This window comes from Lepisosteus oculatus, chromosome 2 (assembly GCF_040954835.1).
Source record: "Lepisosteus oculatus isolate fLepOcu1 chromosome 2, fLepOcu1.hap2, whole genome shotgun sequence".
NCBI lineage: Eukaryota > Metazoa > Chordata > Actinopteri > Semionotiformes > Lepisosteidae > Lepisosteus > Lepisosteus oculatus.
The window spans coordinates 43,277,883-43,286,975 of NC_090697.1; positions in this window are offsets into that span (position 1 = coordinate 43,277,883).

Sequence of the window (9,093 nt, forward strand, 5' to 3'; positions counted from 1 at the left end):
GCCGAGACAGCGTTTGGTGTCTTACACAAGAGTTTTCCTCCCTCTCTCTCCCTCCTCTGGGAGGGGAACGTGACCTTGTCTCTGTGCTGTGGATGCTCTGCTGGCAGACTACAATGGCAGAGTACACTACGGCACCCAGTCTCGCAGGTAATCTACCACTGGACAACAAATACTAAACAGAATTACTGTAGCTAAGTGTGGCTTCATAATTTTGTTGTTTTGTTTGTTTGTTTGTTTTTTTTGGGGGGGGAATTTGTGACAATATGAACATGGAATTAAATATTATATTCAAAATGTGGTATTGCAACAGATAAATTTAATTTTGTAGATTATTGACTACAATAAAATAGGTATTTTTACTTTCAATCACATTACAGAAAAACTAATAAAACTTGTACGAGTCCAATGTTTATTTCTTAACCTACTCCAAGTGAGGCCATTTTAGTAGTGTATCTAATGGTTTTCATTTTTCCCAAACAGAACTTTCCAGAAATACATTTCTGTATTTGTGTTTTATTTTTAAAATTTGTTGAGACAGAACCTTCTGCCAATTTATCTTCTCTCTTGAAATCCTCAAACAAAACAAACTAGAATGTTACGTAATCATCAGTCATCACGCTAGTCATCAACATGACAGCACTGGTGACTTAATTCTATGTAAGATACCTCGTAAGAATGCATCGACAGCGACTTTTTATATAAGGAGTGAGCCAGTAAGTTTTACAGATTTGGGTGTGTTGTTCTTCTGGAGTTAAGGGTTCTTTCATTAAGCAACTCTGTGTTGAAAGAGAAAGTTCAGTCAAAGTGTAGAGTGAAGAATATTTCTTAATTAGGATGGTAGGAATTAAGGAAATCAGACATTGAAATGAGCCACATGCCTTTTTAAAGATATAGAATTGCAAAATATATTTTACTTAGAAGAATAGAAAACACTTTTCAGTTGTGTTCCTAACTCTTAAATACAAAGTTCACACTTTTTGAGAAGTCTCATCTGCCTGGACATTGCAAAAAGTTGATCTGCATACAAGATCATTACAAGGACACAAAACAGCATGAATGCAATTGATCTACGAATGTACAATCAGACTTAATTTTAACAGTTGAAGTAGGTAGCTGAGTCAGCATGCGTAGGCTGCAAAGGAACAACTAAAGGTGTATTCCATGCTGAAAAGAGAAGAAAAGAAACACAATGTTTCGGCTGTGGAGCCTTCACACACGGAGAAGGTTCCACAGCCAAAACGTTGTGTTTCCTTTTTTCTCTTTTCAGCATTTAATAAACCTTTACTTGTTGTTTTAATCCTAACAGGTCATATAGATATATATTCCCCTAAAGCCTCAATGTTGCTGTCCTTGGCAAGCCCTGTTTTTTGACTCACTGCGTACTGCAACAACAGTTAAAAGTATTTTGGCTCTGGAGAGTGCTAATTAAGTTGAAGAGTCCAGAGATGGACTTTGTGATCTTTTATTACATGGCACCCCATAGAAGGCAGCAGAAGCTCAGAACTGCCACTGAAAGATAGGCAGCAGACAGTACTACACAAATATGGGAAAACAGAGCCAGGGTGCCACAAGGGACAAGCCCTGGACAGAGGAAAAAGGAGAAATGAGGCACATGTAGACTGCACAAAAGACAGAGTCGGCACCAATTACCCTATATCTGAACTCCATATATAAGTATTTATAGGAGCCAATCAAGCACTTACACCATAAGGCCCCAAAAGATCAGTCTGTAGTGTCCATGGCAACCAGTTAAGCCAAGTCCTCTGGCAACAATGCTGTTAGCTTACCAGATGGTGTTACAGCACTATTCTGTATTCATGATATTCTTATTGGTTTGTAACGCACCCTCTTATTAGTATTTGTTGAAGAATTTTGAAACTGAAATTGAAAGGGCTTTTATGCATTCTGAAGCTGTATTCATGAAGTAGTATCTCCAGGATTAAAAAAATGAGTGAAATTCATGTGTCAATTTGCTACTAGAAATAAAGAGCAAATTGTAACACTGGGGAAGAACCACCAGGCCCTAGAGATTTCTTTAAAACCCTCACCCACTAACCCCCAGTTATGGAGACTGGGAACATGAAAAAAAGAAACAAGATCAGTTCTTCATCCTCCATGTTGTTTCCTACAGTAAAACCATAAGGTATACTTGCCAATACCTCTACTGCAAGTGATTCTTAAAAATATCTGAGACACTTTACTTCTTCCTTTCATGTTGTATTAGATTTGTTTGAGCTCCAATGGCCATTATCCTTTCAGCCTGTCTTTTATTATTTAATCTATTGAAACCACTTTGATCACTGAGTTTCATACATATAATGTAAGCTCTTTGAATGTTTATATATTTGAATGTGACTCAGATAGTTTGAGACATTTGTTTTCTGTAGTCCTTGGATCCTGAATTTCAAAGTCATTGTCAATGTAAAGAGATAGTGTACTCCTTCACCATTCCGTTTTTCCTAATAGCAGGTTCATTTCTATGAATTACTGTGTCACTTAGAAACAGGCACTAGGGAGCTGATGTGAATTTTATGGACATCTTTTTTTGTTGTTGCGTCTTGCCTCTACCTGCTTCATCTTTCTTTGTTTAACACAGAGCCACACTATCCTTTCTGATTTAAATGCTCCTGAACCTCCTTACACCAAGTGTAAGTGCACTCCCTGTACTATAGATGAAGATGTTTGCTAAGCCCAGCACTTGGATTTCAAGTGTTGAATGCTATTCTCATTGAGGCTAGATGTGCTTATCTCATAGAAGCAAATAAAATTAACAACAACCATCTTTTGATGTAGTATCTAAATTAACCAAAGCTCTCATCTGTCACCCCCTATCAATGATGCTACTACAGCCAGCTGTGATGAGTTTATGCTCTATATTCAGAAGAAAAGGATTGTATATCAGAAATGAGACACTTTATGTTGACTGACCTTCATTCGGGTATAAGTTTACTTTGACCTAATAATAATCTGCATTCGTTCCCCAGATGAAAACACATATTATGATTACTTCAATTATAGAAAGTATAGAATATCTACTTATAATTTACACCATGTTCCTATTAAATTGCTTAAGCAGTTAATTAATGATGTGCACATTATGATTCTAAGCAATTAAAATACTTTACCTTACACTAATGTTGTATTTTTTCCCATATAACTCAAGTCAACAGAACAAAGCCCACACTCAAGTAAGAGACCCCAGATAATAAATAAAGTACTTTATAATCTGTACATTTTATCTTTGGTTGTATCGAAGATTTTGATGATTAATTTACTTGGATATCATGGACAAGAGTATAGATAATAAACATCATTCTGGCTCAACCATTCCAAGAGGAATGATATTCTTGACATTCAAACTGAACATTTTTTTACATTCTTGCTTTCCATTTAAATTTAATTTTTATTAGTGAAGACAATTCATTTTGCCTGGGCCTTACAGTGGATGGAAAGTACAGGACAATGGAGTAGAAAGATAGAGGCAAACCTTAATGTAACTAGGCAACTCTCTTAATTTAACCATGTAAAGTTCAAGGAAGAATTGAAGTAATCCAAAAATGAATATTCTAACCCTCATCCAAGATCAGGTTGAAACATTGCCTCATTTTTACTGCTTAAAAGCCCCCCCAAAAAGCTTAATTCTCCAACTGGCCTAGAATGTCATCACTAGTGAGAGAGGCAGGTCCCTTTTCAGGCCATAAAGGCTCATGGGGAATGGGAGGCAAGGGCCACCATATTTCTTTGACCATCCGAAACTAGAGGTGGAGGTGATGTGGTCAGCATCACACTCTGGCCGGCCTATTACTCCCAGAAGGATTAACCACCAATACTCATTTGGAAAGCAAGCTGAGTGGACCTGGGATCCATCTAGAAGGAACTAGAGCAAGCTACATCACTTGCCCCTTTCTGGGATTGAACCCAGGACCTTCTGGTCGGGAGCTAGACACTCTTGCCCTATGAGCTACCATAACAAGTCAAAACATAATTAAAATGGACATTATTTTAGACTAATAAGTAAGTTCCTTAGAGGAAATTGTAAAAGATTGAAGAATGCCTGAGCCACTAAGCTCCTCCACAGACTGAGGCTTCTATATCCCCTCTCTGATTGGAACAACAGAACTTGAAAGAGCTACAGGAATGTCTGGTTGATCAAGGAGAGTAGGCAGTGTTAGCAACCCAGGGGTTACCTGTGGACCATGTCTATCTGCAGATTATCAGGTGTCACAGTGAACTGTCCCTCTTTCCTTTCTCCATTGTTCTTCCTCTCTGTCTAGTTTTGACCTGCTCAGCTAACGTGTCTCCTATGACTATGTGGTAATTGACGTGTGTCTAAGCGCACAACTTGTCATTCAAGCTGTGACGAGTGTCACCTGCTGTACTGCATGAACTACAATCCAGTAAGAGGAAAACACACACCAGGGAGGAAAAAAAACTATTGTAGCTGACAGAAGCACTGGCCATGATAAGCAAAAATGTAAATAAGCACCCAAGTTATGGCCCTTAGCACACGCATAACATGTCGTCTATGATTATTAGTTTTGGTCCGGGTTTAGTGTAGACATTAAGCATTGTGTAATAAGAGTAATACACATTTGGTTTTGTTTTAATAAAAGTAAATAGGAATCTGATTCAATGTGTAACATAAAGTTAAAAGGTATATCTAAATTATTTAACAAAAAACAATTCCAAGAGTAAATATCATTGTGGGAATAAGGATGAGTGAAACCTGAGATTCAGTAACTTGTGGAGACTCCTGGAGAAGACTTCAACTGGACTTTTCCTGTAACTGTTTACCAGCCTCTTGTATTGAGTTTTAAGCATTGTGGCCCTTTTTTTCTTTCATATTTGCTACAAGTGGATGACATTTGAGGGTTTCTTTGCTTAAATTGCTAAATATTTACCCCATTGAGGGTAAATATGAAGAGGCTGCACGGGGGTAAGGCCACAGGACCAGATAACATCTGTCCCAGAGTTCTGAGGGCCTGTGCTGATCAGCTGAGCGGAGTGCTCCAGCGACTGTTCAACCTGAGCCTGCGCTTGGAGAGAGTCCCGGTGCTCTGGAAGACATCATGCCTGGTCCCGGTACCAAAGAAAGGGCGCCCCTCTGTCCTCAACGACTACAGACCAGTTGCACTGACTTCTCACATCATGAAGACACTGGAGAGGCTGGTCTTATCCCACCTGAGACCCCTGGTCAGCTCATCACTGGACACCCTACAGTTTGCCTACCAGCCCAGTGTTGGTGTGGAGGATGCGATCATCTACATGCTGCAAAGGGCCTACTCACACCTGGACAGGGCTGGCAACACTGTAAGGATCATGTTTTTCGACTTCTCCAGTGCCTTCAATACCATCCAGCCCTTACTTCTAAGGAGGAAGCTGGAGGAGATGCAAGTCGATGCCTCCATGACCTCGTGGATCACTGACTACCTGACGGGAAGACCACAGTCTGTGAGACTTCAGAACTGCGTGTCTGAACTGGTAGTGAGTAACACAGGGGCACCTCAAGGGACAGTTCTTTCTCCATTCCTCTTCACTCTCTATACTTCGGACTTTAAGTACAACTCAAAGTCATGCCACCTGCAAAAGTTCTCAGATGACTCTGCAATTGTGGGATGTATCAAGGGTGAGCAGGAGGAGGAGTACAGAGGACTGTTCAGCAGCTTTGTGGAGTGGTGTGGGGTGAACCACTTGGAACTGAATGTTACAAAGACAAAGGAACTGGTGGTAGATTTCAGGAGGAAAAAGGTCAAACCTACTCCTGTCTACATCCATGGGAGTGGCGTGGAGATGGTGGACTCGTACAAGTACCTGGGAGTGCACATCGACGAGAGACTGGAATGGTCTAAGAACATCGAGGCCATCTATAAGAACGGACAGAGCCGACTTTACTTCTTGAGGAGGCTCAGGTCCTTCAATGTGTGTAGTAAGATGCTACACATGTTTTATCAGTCGGTGGTAGCGAGTGCCATTTTCTACGCAGTGGTGTGCTGGGGCTCTGGGATTAGAGCAGTAGATTCCAAAAGGCTGAACAAGCTCATCAGGAGAGCGAGCTCTGTCATTGGATCTGACCTGGACCCCTTGGAGGTAGTGGCTGAGAGGAGAATGATGTCCAAACTGGAGGCCATCATGGACAACTTCTCCCATCCCCTCTATGACAGGCTTGCAGGAATGAAGAGCACGTTCAGCAATAGACTGATTCATCCACGGTGCGACAGGGAGCGCTACAGGAGGTCATTCTTGCCGTCTGCCATAAGACTGTACAACGCATCCACTTTGCGTCTTGGCAGAGGCAACAGCGACAGTGACCTGTTTCTGGACTAAACGCATATACACATCTACTGCTACATCTGTTCTCTTTCTTTTTCTTTTTCCCGTTTACAACCACTTTTGTGCAATATATGCCAGGGACCTGTGCAATACATTTATATTTATATTTATATCATGTATATTTATCTATTCTACATCTATATTTATATTCATACGTGTGATACGATTTTCTGTGTACTGTTCTGTTCTAGTTTCCTCTTGTGTGTCCGGACTGTGAGTAACTCTTGTATTGTATTGTATGTATTGTACTATTAGTATATAATTCGTTACACTGTGGCTGTGTTGTGTGTGTCAAGCTGCTGTTGCACTGCAATTTCCCTCACGGGATCAATAAAGTATCTATCTATCATTGTAAGAAAATAGGTTTATTGTCTTTGAAGTGCATTATTACATTTGTCCACAAGATGGCAATGACAGAAATTATGATTTATTGAGCACCGGTCTAACTCACCCTTTGTGTGGGTTGTAGGCGCACAGGAAAATAAGGACCTTATTCTACCTAATCTAAAGCCTTTTCTTAGCTTCATAAATGTTAGTAAAATGCTACCTAAATGACATATATTTACAAAGCGACACTTATTTGTGCTCTTATAGTGTAGCCATGCTGTTTTGGAGGTCTGATTGGAGGGGCTTGTATACTACATGGGCTAAATAAAAGGAGAGACAGCACTTAAAAAAATACATTACTGCAAAATGTATTTGTGACAGGCAGCCAGCTTGAGCATTTAACTAAGAGGAGTCAGCTGTCGGTTATTTCACTCCCAGATAATTGACAAGCTGAGCTCCTCTCTATTTAAAATCTGCTGTCACATCCACTTCAGTATCACCTATAAAGTCTTATCCTCCCTCTGTTATGTGCTCTAGTTGCACAAAACATTCCAGGATACTTAATGAGACAGGCAGTTCCTTTGTGCACATTTGTGCCTTTGTTTATTACAGTATGGATAAGAAGGACCCCGTTGGTTGTGTGTGTTTATATCATTTTCTGGGGATTAAAGATAAAAAAAATTACAGCCACCAAATGAAAACTAAAGTCTTTTTTACACAAGAGAGGGGAATAATTGTTATTCCCTGAGATAACAGTGTGTGCGCATTTAGGAGGAGGATGCAGATTTCCAGGCGATACTGAACTGGATACAACACCTGTCACAATTTTTTTTACTTCATAATGACTGGATTTCTGCTCCCAACACAAAAAGCTATAACATTGAGATACAACTGTTGCTCTTAAAATCTAGGTTTTGTTTAACTATAATCATTACTAAGAATGTAAGCAGAGAAGCACAAAGACCTTTTGGTGGGCAGTGGCTCAAAAGGGGAGAAGGGGCACTTTCTGGGACAGGATTTGTTACATCAGAGTATCCTGGATACAAATCAGTATTTCTGTGTTTCTTTGGATGTGACCCAAACGCATTATTAATATCATTACTATTATAATGTACTGGATATCTCTTGAAATTGCTCAATATACACCACTAAAGGTTTAAACATTATTTTATACATCAACATCAATTTTTATAACTACATCAAAGCTATAAATTGAATTCCAATAGAATTATTATTGGTCGTGTCCTAAAAAACAACTTGGCAGAGATATCCAAAAATGATAATGGATTTACTATTCATATAGCCTGTATATTTTTTGTATATAGGCTACAGGCAGTTTTGATATTCATCAAAACTTAAGTCGTACAACATTTACCGATGTGATCATTCTTGTGAAGCAAGACTCTTCTGTTATTGAGGCGTACATATAGTAGAATGTAGCCTTAAGAACTGGCTTTTTTGATGACCATTTACCTGTTCGTCTGCTGTTAGTTGTGACCCAGTTATGAAGCGATGTACTCCCTTTAGCTGCCTCCCTAAATTCTTTCTCTGTTTATTACTTCGAGTTCGACGGTTTGCAAACTTAGAGGAGGTGAATGAAAATAGTTTTTCTTAAACACAAAGTGCTCAATACGACACCCTTGGTGTGTTATTCCTGTACAGTCCTTCTGAAAAATCTGTGCATCTTCTCTCCATTCAAAAATGTTTAACATGGCCTCCACAGGTGTAGTAGCCTACATTGCTTATCGCTGCCTTTTTTACAACAAACAGGAGGCTCGGATGAGATCAATTAGGTCCAACATTTTGTTTTCCCAATGGGAGATTCGTAGTAAATACAGAAGCAGAATCGTCAAGTGGCAAAACAAAATTTAATTGGTTGGACTTTTTTTCTAAAAGCAAAAAAGGGCACTTGGGCCAATGGGGACAAAGAGGCAGGGGCTTGAGCCACTGTAGCCACCCAACTCTGCACATCCCTGAATGTGAGGTTAGCAATGAGAGAATCCCACTTGGCCTATCTAGCATTTTTCTTTTTTAGGAAGCAAGTGATCTCATCTATCATCCTTGTCTTATGAGGGTCTCTTCCATATATTTCTTTAAATAATTTAGAGAATTGGTTAACAAAACAAAACCATGGCTGAGATGCTTGATTCAGATCCCATGCAGTTAAAAAAAATAAGTCTTATTTCCATAGTTTTCACGTGTGTCCTGTTATTTCTTCTTATTTAACTGCTCACTCTGAAGGAGGCCCTTGGGTTGACACAGTTGATGCCAATGTTAATTTTAAATGCATGAATCAGGTCCCCTCACAGTCTTCTCTGTTCAGGACTAAAAATATTCGGTTCTTTCAGCCTGTCACTATATGACATTCCTGTAAGCTATGGAATGTGTCTGGTTGAACTTCTCTGTACTGATCCTAAAGCAACAACATTTTTCTAA